Consider the following 9060-nt stretch of genomic DNA (forward strand, 5'->3'; position numbering starts at 1 on the left):
TGACACGGGTCTTGCACTTCTAGTTAATTAATAAGTCACACTTTTAAAATGTACCAATATTGTCTAAAATTTGATAGTTCAAGCCACATTTTACATAAATGACTTTAGACCTAAAAAATAATTATTTTGATCCGAACATATACATCACTAATCACATTACACATATACATACATTTATATAATCTCACACACCAATTAGCTAATAAATAATTCAAATGCATAGATTTGCAATAAACTTAAAAAAAACATGTCTTTTATTGCACATACTTGTTAGGCAACAATATTAAAGGTTTGTACTAAGTTCCACACAAAATAACATATATTTAAACATATATCAGAATATAGCTCAAAAAGTTCTTCATCATTCACTTCAATCTAGATCGACTTGACTTGTGGTGGCCAACATTAAAATTTGATCACTCGCAGTTTTCCTACACATTCAAAATAAATAAACAGATAGAAAAATATTATGCTCGACAAATATTCAAATTTTTTTTCAATCTGGAATGAGGTTTTAAGTTTGGACAAATAAATAAACAACTAGAAAAAACTCACTAGCTTGGAAGTCTAAGACCGTACCTTTTTAGTAAGTTTTCGAGCTCCAAGTACATCTGGCGTGCCAGATTTCTTTGCAACTATAGGTTTCTTAATCGAAGTAGTAAAATCTGATTGTGATGCTTTGGGTGAAACAGCAACCTCTAGTGTCTCATCCTTAAATGATGAGGTTTCTTTTGGGGCTTCACTAGTCTTATTAGAAAATCCATTTGTAGTCTGCACAGCCTGAGAGGCAACAAGTGATGTTGGCAAACATATATCCTCTGCTTTATTTTCCTCTACTTTACTTTTAGCAACTTTCTTGAGCCGAGGGTCTATCGAAAACAACCTCTCTACTCCTTCGGGGGTAGTGGTATGGACTGCGTACATTTTACCCTCCCCAGACCCCACTATGTGGGAATATACTGGGTTTGTTGTTGTTGTTGTTGTTGTACTTTTAGCAACTTCTTCTGAGAGTAATTATTTGTACAATTCGGCAGCCCTAGAGGTATATTTGGCTTCAATCTTGCCTCCATCTGTCCATCCGTGCTGCTTGAAAAAAACTTTATCATCGTTATTTCCACCAAAGAACATCATCTCTAACTGATCTGGAGACCATGAATCTAAATTTGTAAACCCGCAAGAATAAATTCATTAGAAAATGGAGGGTTTTAGAAACGCCAAAATAACAAAGAGAAGACAAACTATACAGAACAAATTGGGATGGAAGGAGTACAGAAGAAAATGAGGTGGTGCCAGAGGCAAAAGATCACCCTCGGACCGTAACAGATATCTCAACCATGACTTGAGAAATGCAAAGCTATATTATCAACCCTCCCTAATACATACTAACATGCACTCAAACTCTTATCTTCCACTTTTGTATCCCCACACCCACCCACCACCACACATACATTTTTTTTAAAAAAGCTCATATAGACGGCAAAAGCACCTCAAAGTTTAGCCTTCATGGCCTTCCATAGTCTCCCATTGCCAATTTTCCTCATAATCAATCAAATCAGGTTTAGGTTTAAGAAGGTACCAAAGATTTTTCATTAACCATGTTATTTTTGTTATCACTTTCTTATTAAGGTAAATAATATTGTCTTTGTTGTCGTCGCTTGACTTATACTTCTGATATACTGGTTGTTAGAACTAGAAAGATGTGCAGGTACCCCGGTGAGATCAGATGAGCAACTATGGAAGTGATAAGGCCCAAAGTATGATGCAGAGGTTAGAAAAAACAGGCATGTCATATTAGTCTGTTGTCACAAGACTCACAGCTAAGAAGTCCCAATATGCCCATTTCGAACTTTACTTCTCCGTTCGTCCTTGTTCTAGATCATCCCATTGACTGTGTGATTTGAAAAGAACAATAGTGACATTATAATGTGAAGAACTAGCCTATGTATGAAAGAGAAGGCACCACCCCTCCTCAAAAGAAAGAAAATGGGGTCTTTTAATGAGCAGGAAGAAAATGTGTAAGAAGAATAATGTCCAGATTAAAGCTTCTCACACTTTTTTCGAGGTTGTGTTAACAGTGACAGGTAGAAAACTGAAACCAAGGTTGACACAGAAAGTGTCTATCTCACTCCTTCCTTTTTTAAGAATTGAGAAATCCCCTTAGGGAGAATGAAGCACAGTTTGGAATTTGGTGGATAGTCGGTCTGCCCTTTGCTTTTTCCTACTTACATTTCACACATTCGACTGCGACTTGATCTGCATCAAGTGATATCCACCTAATCCATACGTTGGGTGTATTCGTAATATACTTTTACCACTAGACCAAGGCCCTGGGGACAAATAAAGGAAGTCTCTTGAAAATAGCTTACCTCTTGTTCATGAGTACTCCCCCAGTCAACAACATGCTTGATAGATTGACATTTTTCATTATATTTATGGGCCAGTAATGCTTCATCGGCATCAAATATCTACTATAGATATCATAGTATTGGGATGTTATAAGTAATGTAATAGAATCACAAGCTAGAATGTAGTCAACAACATGCTTGATAGATTGACATTTTTCATTATATTTATGGGCCAGTAATGCTTCATCGGCATCAAATCTCTACTATAGATATCATAGTATTGGGATGTTATAAGTAATGTAATAGAATCACAAGCCAAGATGTATTTTAAACTCAACAGACTATGTCTGTCCTACATAAATCTTGTATCTAACATAATTGCACAAGCAAGAAAAAACAAATTAAATAGGACAATATTTATGATGATATAGAAGGGACATGATAATGAAAAACAAATTCATTTTTATACTCGTGTATGCACTGACTAGCTAAATCTTGAATCCATGATTCAGTTCTTGACTCTAGTCCTACATATACATGTTCAAGATTCATAAGTTAAGTTTATTTTACATTGTATCTTCTATATTGTATTCCTGACGAACAATATACCTGACCATATATGCGTGCATCCATGTCCTGTCTTTATAAAGAGCATTGCACTTGCACAACTTCGTCCTTAAAATAACATATAAATTGCACTTCTAGTAGGCATACGGTTCCCTATTCGTCCATTTTTTTCTTCTCATTCGCTTTCTTTAACTCCTTTGACAATGTCTCCCAAGGCTTTATATTAGTCTCTGTCCTAAATAATGTTTTTGGAACAAAAAAGAGATCAGGTTCGTAAAACTGTTTAGTATGTTATCATATCAATATTGCAAGTAAAAGGCAAGTGTACCATCCCAAAAAAGACCAATTTGGAAAAATAATATCCAAACTCGCATCATTTGAATAGTAATAGAATAAATGTAAAGGAGCAGAAGCCTTCGGACGTTGATAGAATTTAGTCTGAACAATTGTTCGGTCACCACATGTGAATAACAACAACAACAACAAACCCAGTGTATTCCCACCTAGTGGGGTCTGGGGGGGGGGGTAAGATGTACGCAGTCCATACCTCTACCTCTGAAGAAGTAGAAAGGCTGTTTCCGATAGACCCCGGCTCAAGGCACGAGATACCACACAAACACATAGTAAAGCACAGAAGCAGATTACATAACATAAATACGGCACCCATAAGTAATATAAAACAGAGGAAAGCAGAAGAAAGCACACAGTTTCGTAATAAAACATGGAACACGGAACACGGAATCATAACAGGAATAAAACCCCCACCAAGTAATTCCCTACACTAGCGACCCAAACTGGCCCTAGTCCTCTGCCGTAATTCGCGTCCTCCAGACCTTCCTATCTAGGGTCATGTCCTCGGTGAGCTGTAACTGTTCCATGTCCCGCCTAATCACCTCACCCCAGTACTTCTTTGGCCTACCCCTACCCCGCCTAAAACCATCCAACGCTAGCCTCTCACACCTACGGACCGGGGCATCCATGCCCCTACTCGTCACGTGCCCGAACCATCTCAATCGTGCTTCCCGCATCTTGCACTCCACTGAAGTCACACCAACCTTCTCCCGGATAGTCTCATTCTGAACTCTATCCCCTCTAGTCAGCCCACACATCCAGCGCAACATCCGCATTTCTGCCACCTTCATTTTTCGGATGTGGGAGTTCTTAACTGGCCAACACTCCGCTCCATACAACAAGGTCGGACGGACTACCACCCTATAGAATTTACCTTTAAGCTTGGGCGGCCCTTTCTTATCACACAGCACCCCCGACGCGAGCTTCCACTTCATCCATCCCGCCCCAATACGGTGCGAGACATCCTCGTCAATCTCACCGTTACTCTGGATCACAGACCCAAGATACTTGAAATTATCCCTCTTACATACCTCCTGTGCTTCCAACTTCACTACTACCTCATTCTCCTGCCTCACACCATTAAACTTGCATTCCACATACTTTGTCTTGCTTCTGCTCACCCTAAACCCTTTAGACTCAAGAGTTTGCCTCCACACCTCTAATTTGTCATTCACACCCCCTCGAGTCTCATCTATCAGAACTACATCGTCTGCAAAAAGCATACACCACGGCACCTCCCCTTGAATACGCCGCGTCAACACATCCATCACCAACGCAAATAAAAAGGGACTAAGAGTAGATCCCTGATGCAATCCTGTCAGGACAGTGAAATGCTCTAAGTCTCCTCCCGCCGTCCTCACCTGGGTTTTCGCTCCATCATACATATCCATAATTGCTCTGATATATGCCAGCGGTACTCCACTCACCTCCAAGCATCTCCAAAGCACCTCCCTGGGGACTTTGTCGTAAGCCTTCTCCAGTTCGATAAACATCATGTGCAGATCCTTCTTCCTTTCCCTATACTGTTCCACCAACCTCCGTACCAGGTGGATTGCCTCCGTCATCGAGCGGCCGGACATAAATCCGAACTGGTTTTCCTAAATAGACATTATCCGTCTCAGCCTCACCTCGACCACTCTCTCCCAGATCTTCATAGAGTGACTCAATAACTTAATCCCCCTATAGTTATTGCAACTCTGAATGTCCCCCTTATTCTTATAAAGAGGGATCATGGTACTCCACCTCCAAGCCTCGGGCATTTTTGCCGTCCTGAAGATTTCATTAAACAATCCAGTTAACCACCTTACACCAGCCTCTCCAACGAACTTCCAAAACTCCACCGGTATCTCATCCGGCCCCGTCGCCCTACCCCTTCGCATCCTGTGGACAGCCTGTCTAACCTCTTCTACCTTAAAACGTCTACAATAGCTAAAATCCCGACACTCCTCTGAGTGCTCCAGTTCCCCTAACACAATAGCTCTATCCCCTTCGTCATTCAAGAGCCTATGAAAGTACGACTGCCATCTCTTTTTAATGTGGCCGTCCTCCACCAACACTCTACCGTCCTCCCCCTTAATGGACCTCACCTGATCGAGGTCACGACCCTTTCTCTCCCTATCCTTAGCGAGTCTAAACAACTTTTTCTCCCCTCCTTTCCCTTGTAACCCTACATACAAGCTCTCAAAAGCGGTCGTCTTAGCTGCCGTGACTACTGACTTAGCCTCCTTCCTCGCTATCTTGTACTCTTTCCTGTTTACCCGTTTCTCCTCTTCGTCCTTACTTTCCACCAACTTAGTATACACCCCTTTCTTGGTCCCCACTTTCTTCTCCACCTCTTCATTCCACCACCAATCCCCCCGATGGTGCCCGGCCCAACCCCTAGAAATACCCAACACCTCACTTGCATTCTCCCTGATGCACCTTGCCGCCCTGTCCCACATACTATCCACGTCCCCCCTACACTCCCACACCCCCATTCCCGCCAACCTCTTCCCTATCTCCCACGCATTCACTGGCGTTAGGCCGCCCCACTTAATTCTAGGTCTACACTCCTTACTCCTCCTCTTTCTATTCTTCTTTATAACCAAATCTATAACCAAGAGCCTATGCTGGGTCGAAAGATTCTCACTCGGGATGACTTTACAGTCCTTACACAACGCCCTATCCCCTTTCCTAAGCAACAAAAAGTCAATCTGGGTCCTAACTATCGCGCTTCGAAAGGTGATCAGGTGCTCGTCTTTCTTCGGGAAGCCCGAGTTTACCACCACCAGCCCAAAGGCCCTCGCAAACTCCAATAGGGTCGCCCCCTCTTCATTTCTCTCCCCAAAACCAAAACCACCATGCACATCACCAAAGCCTCCCGGTAAATCCCCGATGTGCCCGTTGAAATCCCCTGCTACAACAATCTTCTCCGAACTAGGCACTCCTCTCACCACCTCCTCCAAAGCCTCCCAAAACCGCATTTTCTCCTCCCCCTCCGATCCCACTTGCGGCGCATAAGCACTACACACGTTCAGGGTAAACCCCCGAATGCCCCACAGGTCACCACATGTGAATATCAAGTCCAAATCGGTCACTTCACCAGGTACCTCCTTAACATTTGTAAAATGCCCCATAATGTAAATGTGTCTCTACTTTGAAATGACTTCCTATAGGTTTCAACATATGCTCTCCCATTCACTATCACCAACCAAAATTCTGCATTACTTATGGCTCACATCAGCATTTCTTCGGTGATTCCTGTTTCTCTCCAAGGCCATATATCAGCATAGATCCAGCGGAAGTAACCTGGACATGTAGGTCAATGAGTTGATGCAGAGGATCAATTTTGATAAGTGAACTTTGATGGGTAGTAAGAAGCAGGACAAGTCTTTGCAAGGTTCCCAAGTGCGCAATTTAGTTGGATTTCCAGCTTTTTAGGGTTGTTTTGAGTTGGCTACGATTGTATCAGTGAGAATGGGCTGCCAATTTAGAAGAATAAACCACATAAGCCTAAATTCAACAAGGACAAGATATGAATATTGAACTGTATTGACATATGGTGTCATGGACACAACATACATGATCAAAGGTACTTTATACAATAAACAACACCCCATAATCGCAACTCGCAAGATGATCAGAACAAGTGAAGTTGTTTAGTTTCACATTGGTACACAATCCAGAGTTTTCGCTATTATAGCAGCTTCCAAATGTAGCATATTATGTAATTAGTCCAACTATGTGTGTATGTATGTATGTATAAGTTAAATAAGATGAATAACATTTTGGTAATCAATTAATTTATTCCTAGAAATTATACCATGCATATTACTTCGGATACAACAGATCAAACACTCAATAAAAAATAATTTCAGCATAACTAATCTCAGTATAACTTGTCCCATCACAATTTATCCCAGCATAACTAATCCCGATATAACTTATTTTCAAACCAAACGACCCTAAAAGAATAAAATTTAGGGCAGAGACTTATATATCCCTTTTAGAAATAGAGGGAAAATAAATACGTGGAAGGAAATTATTTTCTCCAAAATTTTTACGAAAACTAATAGGCCACACTTATAAACTGTTGTTTTTAGGATCTAAATTATAGTACATTTAAAAGTGTGGTCATATATATAAATAAGTGTTGTCAGTTATTTTGTGATTTGGCAGCATTTTTAATGCATAGCCAAAAATTTGAAAGAGCACACTTTTAAAGTGTTGCCAAAATTTTCGTGGCCAAAAGCTTTGCTGAAGGGCCACACTTTAAAAACGTGCTCTTAGATATTTTTGGCAACACTTTTCAAGCATAGTCTAGAATTAATGTATCCTTAAGCCAATTTTGTTGTAGTGACTTCTCATTAATTGGTGACATGATCCAATGAATTTTGAGAACAAATAGTGAAGTACTCCCTCCATTTCTTTTTAATTGTTTCATTTTATTTTTCAAAATCAAACGATATAAATTTTGACCAATATTTTAAGATGTATTTCTCAATTAAATTGAAAAACAAAAAAATTCAATATATAATATTTTTCATGTAATTTTTGAATATCTATATTTTAATTTAAAAAAAAAATTAAACTTATCCAATTTAAATTTGAAATTTAGTCAAATTAACTTAGGAAAAACGAAAGAAGCAATTTAAAAAATGGAGAAAGTAAAAAAATGTTTCCTATATTTCAAATAAGTGACATTTTTACCTTTTTATTAGTATCAAAATAAGTAATATATCATATAATCAAAAAGTCATTCTCTCAATTTTACCTTATTAGAGAATTTTTACACAAGAAGTAATTATTATAGAACTACATCTTTTGAGAGTATTTTATTAAAGAGTGTTCTTTAAATTAAAAACAACACTTAATTTGAATCAGGTGGAGCCAAAAAAGCAAATGAAGATGACAAAGTAATTAGGGCAAGTTTGTCATCAAAATTATTTTGCCAAATAGACATAAGTTTGAAAAAATTGACCAAATACCCACTTAATTCCACATCACTATCAACTTGTTCAACTTAACAACTTCAACCACAAGTTTTATAATAATTCACTTTAACTCAATATTTCCAATTTAATAAATTCACCCATAAGTTTCTAATAATACACTTCAACTCACTCCATCATCCACCACTATACATACAAAAATATCTAGGTTTTCCAAAAATATTTAATTTTTTTTTCAAAAACTAAAAATAGAAGGTGGTTGTATTTTCCTCCAAAAAGCTCCGATTTTGACCACTTTTTTGGTGTTCTTTTCCGGTGATCAACTGTAAATCATTCCACAAACATCATAAGCTTGTCCATTGCATCCATTGTTACCCCATTTATTTTCTATCTTCTCAAACACACTTTCCACCATTGTTAAAAAGCTTTAAATCACTCATGTTACTCAAAATCACTTTAAAAAGTACATAACAGCAGCTCAGGCGACTCCAAGTTCATTTCTCTATTTCATAAACCCAACAATCGTTGATTAGAAGCAATATTTGCAATTTCAAGATTTTCGTACGGATACCTGCCCAGTCATCGAACACTCATCGTCATTCATCGACCGTACATAAATCCAACCTAGATCATAAGCATAGTCGACTGTCGACCAAAGCTTAATTCTAGGATGTCTATTTCAAAATTTATTCTGGTTTCTGGTGATTTCATGGAAGAATGGGTGGAGACTCCCAAATATTAGAAATGAAAATCTTTTACCAAGGTAACAATGCCCATTTGCAACAGTGCATACAACGAATTTGTTGCAAGCGTAATACAGAGCAGGGATCTAGATTGTGTACCGAGCAATATGGTGATTAGTTATC

At 39.0% G+C, this 9060-nt stretch overlaps 2 pseudogenes; both read right to left on the reverse strand.

Annotated features, from left to right (window-relative positions):
• Positions 1–416: 416 nt before the first annotated feature.
• LOC107874091 lies at positions 417–1161 on the reverse strand (annotated as a pseudogene).
• Positions 1162–2229: 1068 nt separating this feature from the next.
• LOC107874090 lies at positions 2230–8798 on the reverse strand (annotated as a pseudogene).
• Between the last annotated feature and the right edge of the window lie 262 nt (positions 8799–9060).

This window comes from Capsicum annuum, unplaced genomic scaffold (genome assembly GCF_002878395.1).
Source record: "Capsicum annuum cultivar UCD-10X-F1 unplaced genomic scaffold, UCD10Xv1.1 ctg4331, whole genome shotgun sequence".
NCBI lineage: Eukaryota > Viridiplantae > Streptophyta > Magnoliopsida > Solanales > Solanaceae > Capsicum > Capsicum annuum.